Source organism: Salmo trutta, chromosome 27 (assembly GCF_901001165.1).
Source record: "Salmo trutta chromosome 27, fSalTru1.1, whole genome shotgun sequence".
NCBI classification, from domain to species: Eukaryota; Metazoa; Chordata; class Actinopteri; order Salmoniformes; family Salmonidae; genus Salmo; species Salmo trutta.
In genome coordinates this window covers 36,853,444-36,873,992 of record NC_042983.1, presented here as the reverse complement: position 1 = coordinate 36,873,992, position 20,549 = coordinate 36,853,444, and the positions used below count along the sequence as shown (strand labels likewise).

General features: G+C 44.0%; 1 protein-coding gene across 2 annotated transcripts in view; it reads right to left on the bottom strand.

Annotated features, from left to right (window-relative positions):
• LOC115164974 (glutamate receptor ionotropic, delta-2) overlaps window positions 1-20,549 on the bottom strand; it is a 582,060-nt gene that overhangs the window by 143,348 nt on the left and 418,163 nt on the right. The gene's annotated exons all lie outside the window — the stretch shown is intronic.

Genomic DNA, 20,549 nt, shown 5'->3' with positions numbered 1-20,549 from the left:
GGGGCTACCCTGACTACTCATAATGGGCTACCCTGACTACTCATAATGGGGCTACCCTGACTACTCATAATGGGCTACCCTGACTACTCATAATGGGCTACCCTGACTACTCATAATGGGGCTACCCTGACTACTCATAATGGGCTACCCTGACTACTCATAATGGGGCTACCCTGACTACTCATAATGGGGCTACCCTGACTACTCATAATGGGGCTACCCTGACTACTCATAATGGGGCTACCCTGACTACTCATAATGGGCTACCCTGAATACTCATAATGGGTCTACCCTGACTACTCATAATGGGGCTACCCTGACTACTCATAATGGGGCTACCCTGACTACTCATAATGGGTCTACCCTGACTACTCATAATGGGTCTACCCTGACTACTCATAATGGGGCTACCCTGACTACTCATAATGGGGCTACCCTGACTACTCATAATGGGTCTACCCTGACTACTCATAATGGGGCTACCCTGACTACTCATAATGGGGCTACCCTGACTACTCATAATGGGCTACCCTGAATACTCATAATGGGGCTACCCTGACTACTCATAATGGGCTACCCTGACTACTCATAATGGGGCTACCCTGACTACTCATACTGGCTCATAATGGTGCTCTGAATAGCCATTGGACTATTTTTGTGCCCTGGTCAAAAGTAGTGCACTATGTTGGGAACAGGGTTCAATTTGGGCCATTTTCTTCATTCAGTAAGGTTGTCAGGGTCGTCAGGGTTTTGTCAACAAAAAGTGCCTGGGGTGCAGCAGGAGCTGAAGGAAAAGTAGGAGTGCTGATCTAGGATCGGGTAATCTTATTCATATTGTGTTCTAAAAGGCAACACTGATCCTAGATCAGCACTCCTACACTAAGACACTTAACTGACCCAGAACTCAACATTTTCTTTCACTCTTTTCTTTCACATCTTCACTTTTTATTGGGATCACTCATTTACCCCAGATCTTATTTCTCGCCTGTTTTTGTTGTTGTTGTTGCAATAAAACATTCCTGCGACTCAGATCAAACCGTACTAGCCTCCCTGTAGACAAGCACGTCTTTGAATGATTTACCTCTTCAAAGACAACAGAGGAGAGCGAGGAGACAGAGGAGAAAGAGGAGCGAAAGGAGAGAGAGGAGCCAGAGTAGAGAGAGAGGAGACAGGAGACACAGGAGACAGGAGAGATAGAGAGAGAAGACAAAAGAGCGAGGAGACAGAGGAACCAGAAGATAGAGGAGACAGAAGAGACAGAAGAGAGACAGAAGAGAGAGAGGAGACAAGAGACAGAAGAGAGGAGACAGGAGACAGAAGAGAGAGAGGAGACAGAAGAGAGAGAGGAGACAGAAGAGACAGAAGAGAGAGAGGAGACAGGAGACAGGAGACAGAAGAGAGAGGAGACAGAAGAGACAGAAAGAGACAGAAGAGAGGAGACAGAAGAGAGAGAGGAGACAGGAGACAGAAGAGAGAGAGGAGACAGGAGACAGAAGAGAGAGGAGACAGAAGAGACAGAAGAAACAGAAGAAAGACAGAAGAGAGAGAGGAGACAGAAGAGAGAGAGGAGACAGGAGACAGAAGAGAGAGAGGAGACAGAAGAGAGAGAGGAGACAGAAGAGACAGAAGAGAGAGAGGAGACAGGAGACAGAAGAGAGAGAGGAGACAGAAGAGAGAGAGGAGTCAGAAGGGAGATATATTGTATTATTTATGCTGCTGCTTTTGCTTTTTAACTAGAGTGGTGGATGTAGCTTGTTGTTAGCCAATCATAAGTCATAAACACGGCAATAGACTACAGTCATAGAACCTCCATGTGTGGCAAAAGCTAGGGGATATCTAATCAATGGAAGTTAAAGGAAGAAAGATAGGCTAAAACAACCAAGAGCCAACAGGTAGCCTGCTACATCATATTCTGAAAATGTTATTGTTGTTGTTGTTGTTTGGAACTGTGTAGGGCAAGAACGCGGATGCCTCGATTAGCCTAGCTAGCTTAACTAGCTTCTCCCGGTTTGATGCAGTCAAGACAGGTACTATGTAATCATATTGGATGATAAATAACCTAGCTAGGGCAGCTATTTGTCTACTGTAGCACGAGTCAGCTTGGTTGTGGTCTCCCTTCCCTCCTCCCTGCTCACAGTGTCACTTGCTTACACACACAGTAGCCTACACACACAGTACGGCCCTGCTAGAGCGAATCCCCGAGCTGACAAGGTAAAAATCTGTCGTTCTGCCCCTGAACAAGGCAGTTAACCCACTGTTCCTTGGCCGTCATTGTAAATAAAAATTTGTTCTTAACTGATTTGCCTAGTTACATATTTTTTTATATAACTATACGGAACGGGTGTAGTTGTATTCGGGTCCATTCGGAGCGGGTCTCTATATTAAAAAAAAATATTTATGTATATCGGGTCCAGGTGGGAAAGCCTCAGGTCCATTTCAGAACGGGTCCAACTTGTAGGACGCGTGAAGGCCTATAGAGCAGAGGCCACTTCCAATCCATTTTATGTACCATATTGCCTCAAAGTAAGCAAGTGTAATCTATGCATCATATATTATTGCCAAAATACTTGTTAAACCTCTCTCTCGCTCTGTCTCACAAGCACTGAATAATCCCACCATTGTTGGGTTTACAGTAATAATCTACCAAGAAGCTGGATATTTTAGCTGGATAAGGTATCATATGTTATGTGGCTTTAAGTCCCCTCTCAAATCCCCCATATTTCACTGACATTCTTTCTGCCAGTTTATTACATCAGGCTGCAAATCCATTCCCCTTGTGTCTGTCATGTGTAAATTAGTTTTTTCCCCCCCAACATAATATTCCTATGAGATGAAAAACAAACACTGAAAGGGAATGTGTGTGTTGTGTGTAAATTTAACATAGCTCCTTTATGTAACTTTGGTTTGAACCTTTTCATGAGTCTTCTGCCTGCAGGTTGCACTATAGTGCCTTGTTCATAAATAAATAAAAACAACTCTTTCAATATACTAGAACAGGTAGTTCTTCTTCCCCTTAGATGAAAAGCACTTACTACAAGAAATCCCTGGTAACTATTCCTTTTTTTTTAGCATGTCTAATCGATAAAACATTATCGGTCCAGTGATCAGTGCTGCAGGTAGCGAGGGAGCCAATAACGCCAGGGCCAACTGCATCAACACATGTCTCACCCTGTGACCCTCGCTGTCCTTTACCTCCCCCTCCCCCTCCCCCCAGGCACCAGTAGGGATGAGTGTCTGCTGAGCGTGCTGGGGAAAACAAACAGCCATCCCCCGCTTACGAGAACCTTTAAACTGTGCATAATACGAGGAAGAGCTCAATAAAAGTAAGTGTTGGGCGGACATGTCAATCAGGAGAACATGCTGCCTTCTCCCTGCCTTCCCTCAGTCTATAGAAGACCGACTTTTCACCAGCCGAGTAGGAGCTGTCTGCTCTGTAACCTGTAGAACAATGCTGTCTGTCTGTACATGCCACAGAACAAGACCTAGTAGTGTTGGGTGTGGAGGAAAATCACTACATGCAGTTATGCAAGCTGACTTTCAAAATGCACATTGTTGCTCTCCCCCGAACAGGTAAACTTGGTCCCGCTGAGGTAGAGGGAGAGTGAAAGAGAGAGAGAGACAGAGAGAAAGAGAGAGAGCGCATCCCCTTATCTTCAGAGGGACAGATAAGGGCTCAATTCCTCTGGCAATAAATGTGCGACTGTGTCTGACTTCTCCTGTGCTGCATTCAGAGGCTAAAGAATGGCACTATTAGCATCCCATAATGCCTCGCTCTCTACACTGAAAGACTCCCTTTTGTTCCTCGCGTATCGTCGTCTCCTCTTGACATTTCTACATTGGGAAAAAGTCTCGCCACATCTCATCTCCTTTATCAGATCAAGTTGAACACTTCCTAGTACAACCAGACAGACTTGTTGACCAGATGAACTAGGTCTCGCAACTACAGGGCTGGGCAGACTGGGGAGGGTGTACAGGGCTGGGCAGACAGGGGAGGGTGTACAGGGCTGGGCAGACTGGGGAGGGTGTACAGGGCTGGGCAGACTGGGGAGGGTGTACAGGGGAAGGGTACAGTAGTATTAGGGGCAGCATGGAGCTGGGGGTGCTGACATTATGGTGTGGGGCCAGGTTGTTGAACCAGAACCACACAGTGAGACGTGGTCCTGCTGTAGGATGAGTGAGACCAGTGAGTTCTGCTGTAGGATGAGTGAGACCAGTGAGTTCTGCAGTAGGATGAGTGAGACCAGTGAGTTCTGCAGTAGGATGAGTGAGACCAGTGAGTTCTGCAGTAGGATGAGTGAGACCAGTGAGTTCTGCAGTAGGATGAGTGAGACCAGTGAGTTCTGCTGTAGGATGAGTGAGACCAGTGAGTTCTGCAGTAGGATGAGTGAGACCAGTGAGTTCTGCTGTAGGATGAGTGAGACCAGTGGGTTCTGCTGTAGGATGAGTGAGACCAGTGAGTTCTGCAGTAGGATGAGTGAGACCAGTGAGTTCTGCAGTAGGATGAGTGAGACCAGTGAGTTCTGCAGTAGGATGAGTGAGACCAGTGAGTTCTGCAGTAGGATGAGTGAGACCAGTGAGTTCTGCTGTAGGATGAGTGAGACCAGTGAGTTCTGCAGTAGGATGAGTGAGACCAGTGAGTTCTGCAGTAGGATGAGTGAGACCAGTGAGTTCTGCTGTAGGATGAGTGAGACCAGTGAGTTCTGCAGTAGGATGAGTGAGACCAGTGAGTTCTGCAGTAGGATGAGTGAGACCAGTGAGTTCTGCTGTAGGATGAGTGAGACCAGTGAGTTCTGCAGTAGGATGAGTGAGACCAGTGAGTTCTGCAGTAGGATGAGTGAGACCAGTGAGTTCTGCAGTAGGATGAGTGAGACCAGTGAGTTCTGCTGTAGGATGAGTGAGACCAGTGAGTTCTGCAGTAGGATGAGTGAGACCAGTGAGTTCTGCAGTAGGATGAGTGAGACCAGTGAGTTCTGCAGTAGGATGAGTGAGACCAGTGAGTTCTGCAGTAGGATGAGTGAGACCAGTGAGTTCTGCAGTAGGATGAGTGAGACCAGTGAGTTCTGCTGTAGGATGAGTGAGACCAGTGAGTTCTGCAGTAGGATGAGTGAGACCAGTGAGTTCTGCAGTAGGATGAGTGAGACCAGTGAGTTTTGCAGTAGGATGAGTGAGACCAGTGAGTTCTGCTGTAGGATGAGTGAGACCAGTGAGTTCTGCAGTAGGATGAGTGAGACCAGTGAGTTCTGCAGTAGGATGAGTGAGACCAGTGAGTTCTGCAGTAGGATGAGTGAGACCAGTGAGTTCTGCAGTAGGATGAGTGAGACCAGTGAGTTCTGCAGTAGGATGAGTGAGACCAGTGAGTTCTGCTGTAGGATGAGTGAGACCAGTGAGTTCTGCTGTAGGATGAGTGAGACCAGTGAGTTGATGTGGTTCTGCAGTATATATATATATATATATATATATATATATATATATAGAGTGCCATTTAGGAGGAAGCCAACAGGTTTGAAGGAGAAGGGCTGAGTGGAGGTGTGACTCCCAGCTAATCGATATAGCAGTGGGGGAAGCAGGACACACTGGTCTCACTCATCCTACAGCAGAACCACACACACATATATATATATATATATATATATATATATATATATATATATATATATATATATATATATAAATAAATAAATAAATAAATAATAGTGCACTACTTTTGACCAGATCCCCAAACTATACAGTCTATACTATACAGGGTGGCATTTGGGCTGTGAAGCCAAGGTTCTTTGGTTCACGCCACTCCAGCAACTCTAACAACACACCAGTGACCAGCAACACTAACAACACAAGCACCCGCAACACCTTTCCCCACTTGTTAACAACACAAGCACCTGTAACACCATTCCACACTTGTTAACAACAAGGACCCGTAACACCATTCCTCACTTGTTAACAACAAGGACACGCAACACCATTCCCCACTTGTTAACAACAAGGACCCGTAACACCATTCCTCACTTGTTAACAACAACGACCCGCAACACCATTCCTCACTTGTTAACAACAAGGACCCGTAACACCATTCCCCACATGTTAACAACAGAAACACAATTGGCCACACAGATGAGCCCAAGGTGGATGGTGGCAGGGGGTAATGTTTCCAGAGGCTACACAGTCAAGCTCTCCTTTTAGTGAGTTCCTGTTACATTCACAACATAGGGAATTGGAGTGTGATGTCTGTTCTGTCTCCTCACCTCAGAGACCTCGGTCTCCTCACCGCAGAGACCTCTGGCCCGGTCTCCTCACCGCAGAGACCTCTGGGAACTAACAGTGATGAAAGCCCTGCATAAGTCCAGGCGCCAGATGCCAGTTTAGTAAAATAAGATTTTTATAACTCCCAGCCTCCATTGTGTTTTCAGGAGTTGTGTGAATCGTCTCCTCCGGTTATATTTACAATATGTCTGTGTTTACATAAACCTCATTACTCGATGGGGGAATGCTCAGGGAACGCTCAAGGAATGCTCACTGCAGGGTAGTGGGTTCACATCAATAGTGTCCTGCCCCGACGATTCTCTAAACACTGACTGGAAAGTCAATGTGGCGCAGTGGTTCAATCAACACAGAGGTCATGCTGACGGTGCAGGACCTTGTAGTGGCCCTGTGGGCTGACGGCTCCGGGAAGGCCCTGTGTGCTGCCTGCCTGCCTGCAGTGTTTGTCAACGTGCTCATATAGAGAGGGGGATTACCATAAACACTGCAACAAGACAACTTTCCTTTTCCACACAGGCTCTCTAGGGACACCTAAGCATACACATTCAAAGTAATTGGAACATGACCCAACATGCTGCATAGGCCAAAGTGGTAATCGATTGTATACAACAGTACATGGGGCGTGCTCTTTCAGGGACACCTCACAAGTCATGTTTATTTACAAGACAACACCTAACAAAAGGACTGCCTGTATATTAGAGAATTGAAATAACCCTTAGCCTTTGTAAACTCATTACTGTGGCTACCACTACTCCAAGCTTGTAAATCACACTAGACAAAGTCATCGACATCTCCAATGACTCCAACCTTTCCGCTGGGAAACGGAGCACACATGCAGACAGCAAAGAGTTTTGGTTTTGAGACCCAAAAACATATATCGGACTGAAGAAAGCAGCACAACTGTCAAGTTCCAACAGTATGAACTAGCTCCCATCACAAGCTCACAACTCTGGAGACAAGACAGAGGGGGGTATCTGCTGGCTGGGCTGTCTGATCCGTGTTTCAAAATCCTACCACCACAGTAGATGAGGAGTGTCCATCCCCAGTCATGTCATTTCATATGGTTAAAAAGGTTTCAGAAATTAACTTATAGGTATGAAATGTATGCATTCACTACTGTAAGTCGCTCTGGATAAGGGAGTCTGCTAAATGACTAAAATGTAAATGTAAAATGTACTATAGGCATACATATTGCAATTATCACAACAGTCTGATTGTTTGATGGAAATGCAACCAGAAGCTATTCTTTCCAAGTTACACAGACATCAATGTGTTCAAAATGTTGCTCGTTTCAAAACAAAATTGGATTTCAAGGAAATAATGAGAAAATGCTGATGAATTGGATGCGTCAACTACTGTTAGTGCAAAAATATTCCACTGGACCAGTTATTTCATAATGAGCAGCATCAGTTTATCTTATTAATGAAGATAGTTTTTATTTGGGCCCCCACCATGTGTGGGGAAATATCTTATTACTGGCAAGAGCATCCTCATCAATTCTACTCACACAACTCCACAAATGACTTCATTAACATTACAATGATTTAATTGGTGGACCCTACCCAGAGGGTGGATAGCCAACCTTTAACAACAGAACTCATCTCTAGCAGGACACTGGTCAGCAGAGCTCAGACTGGATTGTTTTCATCAGCTGTACCAATACATAATTGGTTTTACGAATTACGTTGAACAAAAAGGTAATTGCTCTGTGACAGAGTTGGCCGTACCCCACGCACATAAATCGGTTAAAATAATAACTTGACTGATAAAAATTGTCAAAATTCAATATGTATTTATTAAACAGATTGGTTTAAAGAGGTTAAAATACAGTTCATGCTAAAAGGTTATTAAAACAACAAACACCTTCCCTGCAGAGGATATAGCATGTCTTCTTCAAAGTTTTATGGCAGAGTACCCCTATTGGTGTAGTACCGCGACACGCTGTAAGGGGTCTTCTTTGATATTATTGCGGTCCACAAACAAATGCTATAGGTGTATATCAGCCCAAATAATAACAAAAATATATTTTTATAAAATACAACTAAACTCAATGTACTCCTTTATTCAGATTCAACTGCCATCCCTACAGGCTCTGGGGCCTGAGAAGGAAGACCATCTTCGGACAGTATTCTTTGCAATGTTTTGGAAGTGAAGTCGTGGAAATCCAAAAACCTTTCAGCCGCAGATACTATTGTCCAGTTTCTTTGACTTTCTTTTTGTTTGCACAGTACAATTAAATCACAATCAGCATATCAGTCTCCCTCAACTGCTGAACAACACAATCTCCACAGTCTGAAAAGCATGTACCACCATATCTTCAGCTCCCCTCACTCCTTCAACTATTCCACGTGCCTCTGTGTAGCAGCCGTGCTCTATAGCCCTGACCCTTGCCACCTCATACTTCTTTACCCTAACCGGGCACTCCGGGGAATTGGGAACATGGTTGCCCTCACAATTACAACATCGTACAGCCTCAGATTCTTCAACAGCATTCCTTCAGCACACACTTGATAAATGTCCATACCTTTTGCAATTCCAGCAAAACAACGGCTTGAACACAAAATCTCTCCGCATATCTAACAAACCCCATCTTCACCATTGAAGGGAAATACTCGAAGTCAAACATCAATAATACCCACAGGCTTTCTTCTTTTCCCACTACACGGTTCAGCCGGCGTGTTCCAACTACTCCTGGTATGCTGCTCGTAAACCACGAGGCTGCCACATCCAACACAACACCAGAGATGACACCTTTTAAAGGTGCTCTGCTACAAAAATCCAAACTCTCCACTTCATAAGTCGATAGTTTGTCGATCCTTAATGCCTTTTCCTTCTGATCTCTTGACACAAAATAATTCAAAACAAAGCTACTTCTGATCACTCTGACCGACTCCACCGTTCCTAATGCATCACTTACCATACTTGATACTTCAAACGGATCTACCAAAAAGCATTATTGTTAGTGAACCTTATGCCAACCAAAAACCTATACTCATTAACAACTTTAGCCCTTTTTGTTCCATTTTCCTTTATCACTGTCCTCCACTCTTCAGCCAAACCGCAAGGATCCACTCTCTCCACAAATCTCACTTCCACTGGGACAGAATCATCCTTTACATCCTTGGAACAAGTCCCGAACTCGGCAGTCCTCACCACAGGTACTTCATCCACGCTCCCATCAGGTTCCATCTCCAAGCTACTAGAGCACATATTCCTCTTTTTACACCTTCCTTCCTTCCTTCCTTCCTTCCTTCCTTCCTTCCTTCCTTCCTTCCTTCCTTCCTTCTTTACCAGCCCGCTTCCCTCTAACTACTGTATGTCTACCTCTTCCAAGCATTTTCACTCCCACTGTTCAAACAGAGCATCTTTCAAGACACAAACCAATTAAGAGCAGCAATTACTAGGTGTGGCCAACACCTGAAAACATGCGAATTGATAAGACAAACTACTGACTGAATGAAGTTGATGGTAAATGTATACATATGTGGAACAGTTTGAATAATGAAACCGTTTTGGGCCCAGAGTTCAGGTGGACTTTCACGCTTCAGCAAACAGAGGTATATTGGCCATATACCACAAACCCAGAGGTGCCTTATTGTAAACTGGTTACCAATGTAATTTGAGCAGTAAAAATACATATGTTGTCATACCTGTGCTATACGGTCTGATATACAACGGCAATCAGCATTCAGGCCTCGAACCACCCAGTTTATAATTGTATTTATATTATTTGTTTAGTTTTTTATTATTTGGACCAATAAGTTTAAGAGCCACTAACACGGGACAACCAAGAGGTTCATTCATTGGAAAACAAGACTTATTGATTCAATGGAGTATGCAACAGGGTCTCTACAGTCTACACAGAAGAACTAGCTACCTATGCTACCTCAGAAATGTGGTTAGCTTGCTCTGTTTTTTTCAATTTTAATTTTGCCTTTATTTAACTAGGCAAGTCAGTTAAGAACAAATTCGTATTTACAATGACAGCCTACCCTGACCAAACCCTAACAACACTGGGCCAATTGTGCGCCACCCTATGGGACTCCGAATCACCGCCGGTTGTGATACAGCCTCTAGCACTGAGATGCAGTGCCTTAGACCGCTGCCCCACTCGGGAGCTGTGCACTCGGGATTTGTGGAGCTGTGCAAAGCCTCCCCACAGAAAAAATAATGGCTTCCTCTGGGACTGTCTCTGCGAGAATCAAGTAGAGGATCGTCTCAAGTTTTCTTCATTCTCTACACACAGTGAGGCTACGCTGGGCGGCAGCGTAGCCTAGTGGTTAGAGCGTTGGACTAGTAACCGAAAGGTTGCAAGTTTGAATCCCTGAGCTGACAAGGTACAAATCTGTCGTTCTACCCCTGAACAAGGCAGCTAACCCCCTGTTCCTAGGACCTCATTGAAAATAAGAATTTGCTCTTAACTGACTTGCCTAGTTAAATAAAGGTTCATAAAAGTAATAAAACAGCAGAGTGTAGACAGTGCACAGGTGGTCCAGGGGATGTCGTTGCTCTGTTTTCTCTGTGATCAGCCTCAGCGGCGCCACAGCGGCGCCACAGCCATAATACACTCGGCAGTCAATTCCGCCTGATCTTTATAGAATGAAAAATTCACTCTCTGATTTCCCACCTGTGTACCAAGCTGTTTTTAATTGCTTGCTCCAATTGTAAAAGGGTAAATCCATTTGAATCCAATCACTATTTGACAGAGTTCCTTTAGATTTTTGCCCTTGGGAGAAGTGGTCAGAAAGTAACTGTTTGGACTTAATGCCAAAACATTCAGGAGATAAAGGTGCTCAAAGTTGAACCCTTTTGCATACTCCACCATATCCTGAGACATCCATGTCTTCATCACTGGAAAAGATAAATGTTTGATACATTTGTATTCAAGTATTCAGACCCCTTGACTTTTTCCACATTTTGTTACGTTACAGCCTTACTCTAAAATTGATTAAATAAAAACATTTCCTAAGCAATCTACACACAATACCCCATAATGACAAAGCAAAAACAGTTTTGGGGGGAATTTTTGCTAATTTATTAAAAATAAAAAACTGAAATATCACATTTACATAAGAACCTGACAGAGCTTGAGAGGATGTGTAGAGAAGAATGGGAGAAACTCCCCAAATACAGGTGTGCCAAGCATAGCGTCATACCCAATAAGACACGAGGCTGTAATCGCTGCCAGAGGTGCTTCAACAAAGTACTGGGTAAAGTGTCTGAATTATTATGTAAATGTAATATTTCAGTTATTTATTTTTAATAAATTAGCATTTGTTTTTACATTTAAAGTGTTTGCTTTGCCATTATGGGGTATTATGTGTAGATTGATGAGGGGAATTTTTGTCAAAATACATTTTAGAATAAGGCTGTAACGTAACAAAATGTGGAAAAAGTCAAAGGGTCTGAATACTTTCCGAAGGCACGGTATGTGAACAATGTGGTAGTTAAACAGACATCTATTGTTCCATTTCATTCTAATGTAATTCAATTGCAATATAGTGGTTTGTTATTGAATGAGGTGAATAATTATAAATTCTGACCTTAATCAAAATAATACAGTTCATATTCCTTTCCTATTCAATTAACCGTGTGCTCAAATTAAAACAAGAGTTCAACTTTGTAAATTAAAATAACTTTGTTAATAAATAAAGTATTCTAATCTATCAAAATGTCTTCCATGAGCTAACCTTTTAATGAGAAAACAAATCTGAAATGAATGACAGTGTGTGTGCGTGTGTGTCAGGCCCCTTACTATACAGTGCAGATGCTGCACTCTTCCAACTGGATCCATACACTGTGTCTTCCTGCTCAGAACGTACCAATCCAGCTAATGTTCATTTTTAAATGTGTCATTTTGTTACTTGTGTGTTTCATTATTCAAACCATTCCATATACATATACATTTACCATGAACTTCATCCAGTCAGTAATTTGTCAATTTGAATCTTTACGGACGCATGATGATCAGGGTCATATGTGGGGTGCATCATCCAATCACGAGTGACTCTAATGCTGTCTGAAAGAAGCCATTTGGAAATTAATATGATCTGTGATCAGGGAGCCTTCCCTGGCTAACAAGGCATCCCATGGGGCACTGCAGTGCACAGGGCCTCCAGACTGGAGCTCTGCAGCTCCACCACTCCCCAACTACCTGCTGGCAGTGCTGTGCAGCCGTCTTCATCAACCTGGCCAAGGCTTTCGACTCTGTCAATCACCGCATTCTTACCGGCAGACTCAACAGCCTGGTTTCTCAAATGACTGCCTTGCCTGGTTCACCAACTACTTCTCAGATAGAGTTCAGTGTGTCAAATGGGAGGGCCTGTTGTCAGAACCTCTGGCAGTCTCTAAAGGGGTGCCACAGGGTTCAATTCTCGGGCCGACACTTTTCTCTGTATATATCAATGATGTCGCTCTTGCTGCTGGTGAGTCTCTGATCCACCTCTACGCAGACGACACCATTCTTTATACCTCCGGCCATTCTTTGGAGACTGTCTTAACAAACCTCCAGACGAGCTTCAATGCCATACAACACTCCTTCCATGGCCTCCAACTGCTCTTAAATGCAAGTAAAACTAAATGCATGCTCTTCAACCGATCGCTGCCCGCACCTGCCCGCCCATCCTGCATCACTACTCTGGACGGCACGGACTTAGAGTATGTGGACAACTACAAATACCTAGGTATGTGGTTAGACTGTAAACTATCCTTCCAGACTCACATTAAGCATTTCCTTTGCAAAATTAAATCTAGAATCGGCTTCCTATTTCGCAACAAAGCCTCCTTCACGTATGCTGCTAAACATACCCTCGTAAAACTGAGTATCCTACCAATCCTTGACTTCGGCGATGTCATTTACAAAATAGCCTCCGCCACTCTACTCAGCAAATTGGATGTAGTCTATCACAGTGCCATCCATTTTGTCACCAAGGCCCCATATACTACCCACCACTGTCACGTTTGTCGTATGGATGGGACCAAAACGCAGCGGGAATGTGAATACTCATCTTCTTTAATATGAAGAAAACCAAAACAAACACTTAATACAAAACAACGACGAAAAAACAGTCCCGTGAGGCACACAGCTACACACGGAACACCTACCCACAAAAACCCATAGAAAAACACCCCTACTAAATAGGACCTTCAATTAGAGGCAACGAGGAACAGCTGCCTCCAATTGAAGGTCAACCCAATAAACTAAACATAGAAATAGAAAAACTAGAACGAACATAGAAATAACTAACATAGAACATTAACCAAAAAACCCCGAAACACATAAAACAAACACCCCCTGCCAAAACTACAATAACAAACCATCCCTTTTACTGATCACGACGTGACAACCACTGCGACCTGTATGCTCTTGTTGGCTGGCCCTCACTTCATATTTGTCGCCAAACCCACTAGATGTCTCCAGGTCATCTATAAGTCTTTGCTAGGTAAAGCCCCGCCTTATCTCAGCTCACTGGTCACCATAGCAACACCCACCCGTATGTCACGACTTCCACCAAAGGTGGCTCCTCTCCCTGTTCGGGCGGCGCTCGGCGGTCGTCGTCGCCGGCCTACTAGCTGCCACCGATCCACTTTTCCTTTTCGTTTGTGTCTGTCTGTTTTATCACACCTGTGTTCATTTAGTTGATTTCAATGATTTCAATGGGTTTATTATCATACCGCTGCCTGCTAGTCTTTGTGCGGGATTGTTCAATGTTACTTTGTTAGGGGTGTGTGTATGCACCACAGGGTTTTCTTTGCTCACGGTAATGTTACCGTTTTGATTTATTAGTCTTTGATTTATTAGAAGTTTCTACTCCGTGTGTTGCGTTTCTTCCCTGTGTGTGGTGACTTCGTTTTAGCGTGTTATACCACATGTTGTTGTTGTTTGTTTGGGACTCCTTGATTAAACGATTGTGCCACTGGGACTTCCTTGCTCTCCTGCTCCTGATTCCTGCACCTCCCTCCTACTAGGAGGAACGTAACACAGTAGCACGCACTCCAGCAGGTATATTCACTGGTCATCCCCAAAGCCAACTCCTCCTTTGGCCGCCTTTCCTTCCAGTTCTCTGCTGCCAATGACTGGAACGAATTGCAAAATGACTGAAGCTGGAGTCATATATCCCTCACTAACTTTAAGCATCAACTGTCAGAGCAGCTTACCGATCATTGCACCTGTATATAGCCCATCTGTAAATAGCCCACCCAACTACCACATCCCCATATTGTTATTTATTTTTTGCTCCTTTGTACCCCAGTATCTCTACTTGCACATTCCTCTTCTGCACATCTATCACTCCAGTGTTAATGCTAAATTGTAATTATTTCACCACTATGACTATGACTATGGCCTTACCTCCCTAATCTTACTACATTTGCACACACTGTATATAGATTTTTCTATTGTGTTATTGACTGTGCATTTGTATATTCCATGTGTAACTCTGTGTTGTTTGTGTTGCACTGCTTGGCCAGGTTATCTTGGCCAGGTTGCAGTTGTAAATGAGAACTTGTTCTCAACTGGCCTACCTGGTTAAATAAAGGTGAAATAAAAAAAATAAAAAAAACTACCTGCTGGCCTCCTGGGCCTCTGTCTATCTCCTCCAGCACTTCCTTCTCTCTTAGACCGTCTTCTCTATTACATGCCTTGCAGCCAAACAGGGAGAGAAACCAGCTTCAAACGCTGGCCCTGCACAGCAAGTTCAAGCTTAAGGAGTTTGTCTATCTCAGCGGAGCAGAGAGCAGTGGGAGAAAAGGCTTTGCCTGTGCTCTTCCCCCATGAAGACACAAAATGAAAGACGGGTCGATGGGTATTCTCCCAAGGCAGATGGTTGCCTCCCACAATGTACCCAATTCTACCTCATCCAGTCTGCACGTTATAGGACATCATCCAGTCTGCACATAGAGGACGGCATCCAGTCTGCACGTAGAGGACGGCATCCAGTCTGCACGTAGAGGACGGCATCCAGTCTGCACGTAGAGGACGGCATCCAGTCTGCACGTAGAGGACGGCATCCAGTCTGCACGTAGAGGACGGCATCCAGTCTGCACGTAGAGGACGGCATCCAGTCTGCACGTAGAGGACGTCATCCAGTCTGCACGTAGAGGACGGCATCCAGTCTGCACGTAGAGGACGGCATCCAGTCTGCACGTAGAGGACGGCATCCAGTCTGCACGTAGAGGACGGCATCCAGTCTGCACGTAGAGGACGGCATCCAGTCTGCACGTAGAGGACGGCATCCAGTCTGCACGTAGAAGACGGCATCCAGTCTGCACGTAGAGGACGGCATCCAGTCTGCACGTAGAGGACGGCATCCAGTCTGCACGTAGAGGACGGCATCCAGTCTGCACGTAGAGGACGGCATCCAGTCTGCACGTAGAGGACGGCATCCAGTCTGCACGTAGAGGACGGCATCCAGTCTGCACGTAGAGGACATCATCCAGTCTGCACGTAGAGGACGGCATCCAGTCTGCACGTAGAGGACGGCATCCAGTCTGCACGTTATAGGACATCATCCAGTCTGCACGTAGAGGACGTCATCCAGTCTGCACGTAGAGGACGTCATCCAGTCTGCACGTAGAGGACGGCATCCAGTCTGCACGTAGAGGACGGCATCCAGTCTGCACGTAGAGGACGGCATCCAGTCTGCACGTAGAGGACGGCATCCAGTCTGCACGTAGAGGACGGCATCCAGTCTGCACGTAGAGGACGGCATCTGGGATGCTGGCCTTCTAGGCAGAGTTCCTCTGTCCAGTGTCTGTGTTCTTTTGCCCATCTTAATCTTTTATTTTTATTGGCCAGTCTGAGATATGGCTTTTTCTTTGCAACTCTGCCTTTCAGAAGAACAGTCTTCGTTTCTGGCCATTTTGAGCCTGTAATCGAACCCACAAATGCTGATGCTCCAGAAACTCAACTAGCCTAAAGAAGGCCAGTTTTATTGCTTCTTTAATCAGACAACAGTTTTCAGCTGTGCAAACATAATTGCAAAAGGCATTTCTAATGATCAATTAGCCTTTTAAAATGATACATTTGGATTAGCTAACACAACGTGCCATTGGAACACAGGAGTGATGGTTGCTGATAATGGGCCTCTGTACGCCTATGTAGATTTTCCATAAAACATTTCCAGCTACAATAGTCATTTACAACATTAACAATGTCTACACTGTATTTCTGATCCATTTGATGTTATTTTAATGGACAAAAAAAGTAGATTTTCTTTCAAAAACAAGGACATTTATAAGACTACAAACTTTTGAACGGTAGTGTTCGTTTGGAGGAACGGTCTTTGGTAACGCAGCGCTCTTTAGAGATGGGAAAGGATACTTGAACAAGCGAAATGAAGTATGCGGTTAGGCATATGTGTGTATGTTTTAGGAGGTGCAGGATATTTTCAATTCAAGGCACCCTGAAGAATATACTATTTATGGATAGGCTACTTTGCAAGGCCAGGATAAAAAAGAAACAACACATTGCTGTCGAACCAGCCTTCAAATCAAATCAAATTTATTTATATAGCCCTTCGTACATCAGCTGAAATCTCTTCCTAATAGTAGCTAGGCCTAGGGTAAGGATAGCCTATGGAGAGCTTGGTTTTTATTCATATGAAACGGAAAACAAGCAATCTGTTTTTTTAAAACAACAACAATATTTCTAAATAGGATGGGGTCAAAAGCATTATATGATAAATTGCTTCTCTCGTTCCATGTCACTGTGAGCAAACGTAGGGTTAAATGTCTATAGGAATAACATTCACACGTCTATACAAAATACTAGGCTTCTGTCAATTGTATCGTTGCCTATGTGTGACGCATATCAAAAAAATCTGCCATTTATACGGCATTATAGGACGACTGAATAGTTTGGAGGAGCATGTCTTTGGTAATCAGGCGAGGGGCGCTCTTTGAAAATGGGGATGGATAGCATACTTAGAAAAGCGAAATTAAGTATGCCGGTATGTGAATTGTGTGTAATGAAATTGCATGAGGACAAAAACCTCAAAAATATTTCAAAGCACTCTCAGAAGACCATTTAAAAGCTCTTTAATCATAGGCTTCTTGGCTAATGGCCAGGATAAATAGCATCACCAATGTGATCCTGCTAAACCAGCCTTGGTTAAGGGGAGGATAGGTTGTGCTTGTTTTTTTAATAAAATGAAATGAAATGGGGAGAGACCAATAGTGTTTTATGTTTATAAATACGAGACTCACCGGCACAAAAGACACATCTCTCCTTCTATGGGCACTGTGCGTCATGGCTGGATAGGCTGCGCTTCCTCTCTCAGAATCCATGCCATTATCAACTGTTATATGTTAAGACCTGCTTTTTGTGGGTATTAAAACTTTTGCGCTTATTTTTAAGGACACGCCTCATATATTGCCACCCCTCCCTCCTAAGCACAAGCGAGCTGATGTTAGACAGGTAAATTGCCAAACCTGGGGTTAGGGCTGAACAATTCCTGTGAGTTTGACTCATGTGCCTCCTTAGCGCCAACCAAAAATATAAATATTTGAACTTGCTATTTCAGCCTGAACTTTAAATGATTAAACATGAATATAGGACTGTCATGAGCATTTGCAGAATTCAGTAGGATCTTAATTTTGATCACCCTGTTGCAGGAGAACTTTCCTGCAATGCAGGAAATATAAAACTTGTAGTGTATTTTAGGTTTTAAAATGTTTCTGAAGTTTGTAATTTCCACTTTTAGATTTTAGACTTCATTTTCCCTTAGGAAAAATGTATCAACCCCTTCAAAAATGTCCATGAATTATAATCCATATAATAATTCACATTTCCTGTTGCTGCAGGATTATTTTCCTGCTGTAGCAAACTGCCTCAAATTAAGATCCTACATCTGTAGCTGAGCAAAGCACATTTAAAGAATTGTACTGTTTTTAATGTATCTTGGTTTTTTTGGGGGGGGGGGGTAGAGTTGAAGTTGTTTTAAGAGTTGTTTTTTAATCAGTGTGGTTCATGCAATCTTGCTGAAGACTGACCCTCGGGCCTGGTGTCACAGTGTTTCAGAAGTGAGGGACAGTGTAGTCTCTTGGATGACGATCAAGCTGGGAGATACACTTCACACCCTTCACTTTTGCAACTTCAAACTCACATCACATCACCACTCTGAAAGTTCTGGCCCAGAGCGTAGTCTTTTAGCTACCTCAGTCCAAAATACTCCCATCTGCCACATTGGCACCTCTCATGACCTTTCACCCAGTCCTTACACACCCAGAAGACAGACGAATCATCTCTGCCTGTTGTTATACCTCTCATGACCTTTCAAACTGACACCCGGTCCTTACACACCCAGAAGACAGAAAAATCATCTCTCCCTGCTGCTATATCTGTTTCATCAATGCTGTCTACTAACAGAGAGACGGATGGATGGACAGACCGACAATGGTACGACTACAAGATCAGAGATAATAGGAGATATCAACATCTCAACAGGGGGAGAGGAGGGGAGTTCTACTGAGATATCAGTCTCTCTACTGTGAGAAGAAGGGAGTTCTACTGAGATATCAGCCTCTCTACTGGGAGATGAGTTCTACTGAGATATCAGACTTTCTACTGGGAGAGGAGTTCTACTGAGATATCAACCTCTCTACTGGAAGAGCAGTTCTACTGAGATATCAACCTCTCTACTGGGAGAGAAGTGGAGACGTACTACTGAGATATCAACCTCTCTACTGGGAGAGTAGGCAAGTTCTTCTGTACATCTTTTGAGCTGATGCGGCCAATTACTGAGGTGTGGCGGATGGCTGGATGGCTGGATGGCTGTATGTGTGGATGGATGGATGGATAGATGGATGGATGGATGGATGGATGGATTAGTACACAGTTACTGAGGTGTGATGATGGATGGATGGATGGATGGAGTAGTACACAGTTACTGAGGTGTGGTGGATGGATGGAGAACACAGTATACAGCGAGGAGGGAAACATGGGAAATGCTAATCTGCTGGTGTGGAGCATTGCACCATGGGAGGAATGAGCTGTGCTGATCCACAGAGGCATGGTGAGGCATGACAAGAGACACGGAGCTGCCTGCTGTAATCCTGGGTTTACCTGCTGTAATGCAGCTTAGACCTGAAGGGCTAGGGTTGGATGGAGACAGGGGAGCAGGCGGAGGGAGAGGGAGAGGGAGAGGAAGAGGGAGAGGGAGGTTGGCCACCCAGGGTGGTTGTGGGGGGGGGGGGCTGCAGCGATATCTCGGCTAAGGAGGGTTGGTGGAATCGTGGACCAATAAGATTGGTTTCCTGGCTGTAATCACTTTAGTATGTGTGACTCCAACCACACAGCTGCATAACTGGGGCATGAAAATACACACATCCATCTCCCCAGACTACAGTATCAGTATATCTATTCAAGGCATTGTGACTCATACACTCTAAAAGATTATTCCATCATATGATTGTCGAGAAATTCATTCTTCTGCTCTGTATGAGTTACTTTGTATGGTTTGGTTTGCATATTATTGTGTTACTTTTTATTATGACTTTTTTATTTTAGTCTACATGGTAAATATTGTCTTAACCAACAGTGCAGTTGAAGAAGAGTTAAGGGCTTGAAAGTAAACATTTCCCGGTAAAGTCTACACTTGTTGTATTCAGCGCATATGACAAATAAAGTTCGATTTGATATGAGATTTTGAACTATTCTGTGTCTGTCCCCAAAGCCTACATAGTTTTTATAGAACTGACACATAGGTAGGTGATATAAAACAGGATTTTTGTTTTCTTTTGTAATTAATACTAAATAACATGTCAAACTCATTCCACGGAGGGACGACTGTCTGAGGGTTTTCGCTCCTCCTTGTACTTGATTGATAAATTAAGGTCACTAATTAGTAAGGAACTCCTCTCACCTGGTTGTCTAGGTCTTAAATGAAGACAAAAAACAAAAATCAGCAGACACTAGGCCTTCTACGGAATGAGTTGGACACCCCTGCTCTAAATAGAAAGTAACAACGAGAACGAGCATTACACTGAACAGTCACAAATCATCTAAAAATAATATTTTAACAATTAATTGAGCGTAACAGTTATTTTAAGAGATGATTTGTCCTCTTCCTTAACTTACATGGGGCATTGGCCCCAAAACTCTACTATTTCAGTCACTCCTTGTCCAAAGACTGCTTTAAAAGTAAGGAAACAAAAATTGAAATGTATACAGTCATGCGTGCATACATAACACCCCCCACACACACACCTCTTTTATCTCTCCAGACTGCTATGTTTAACCCCGGAACACTGATAGGGCTCCTCTCAGTCCGCTACACACCCAGGAGGACCAA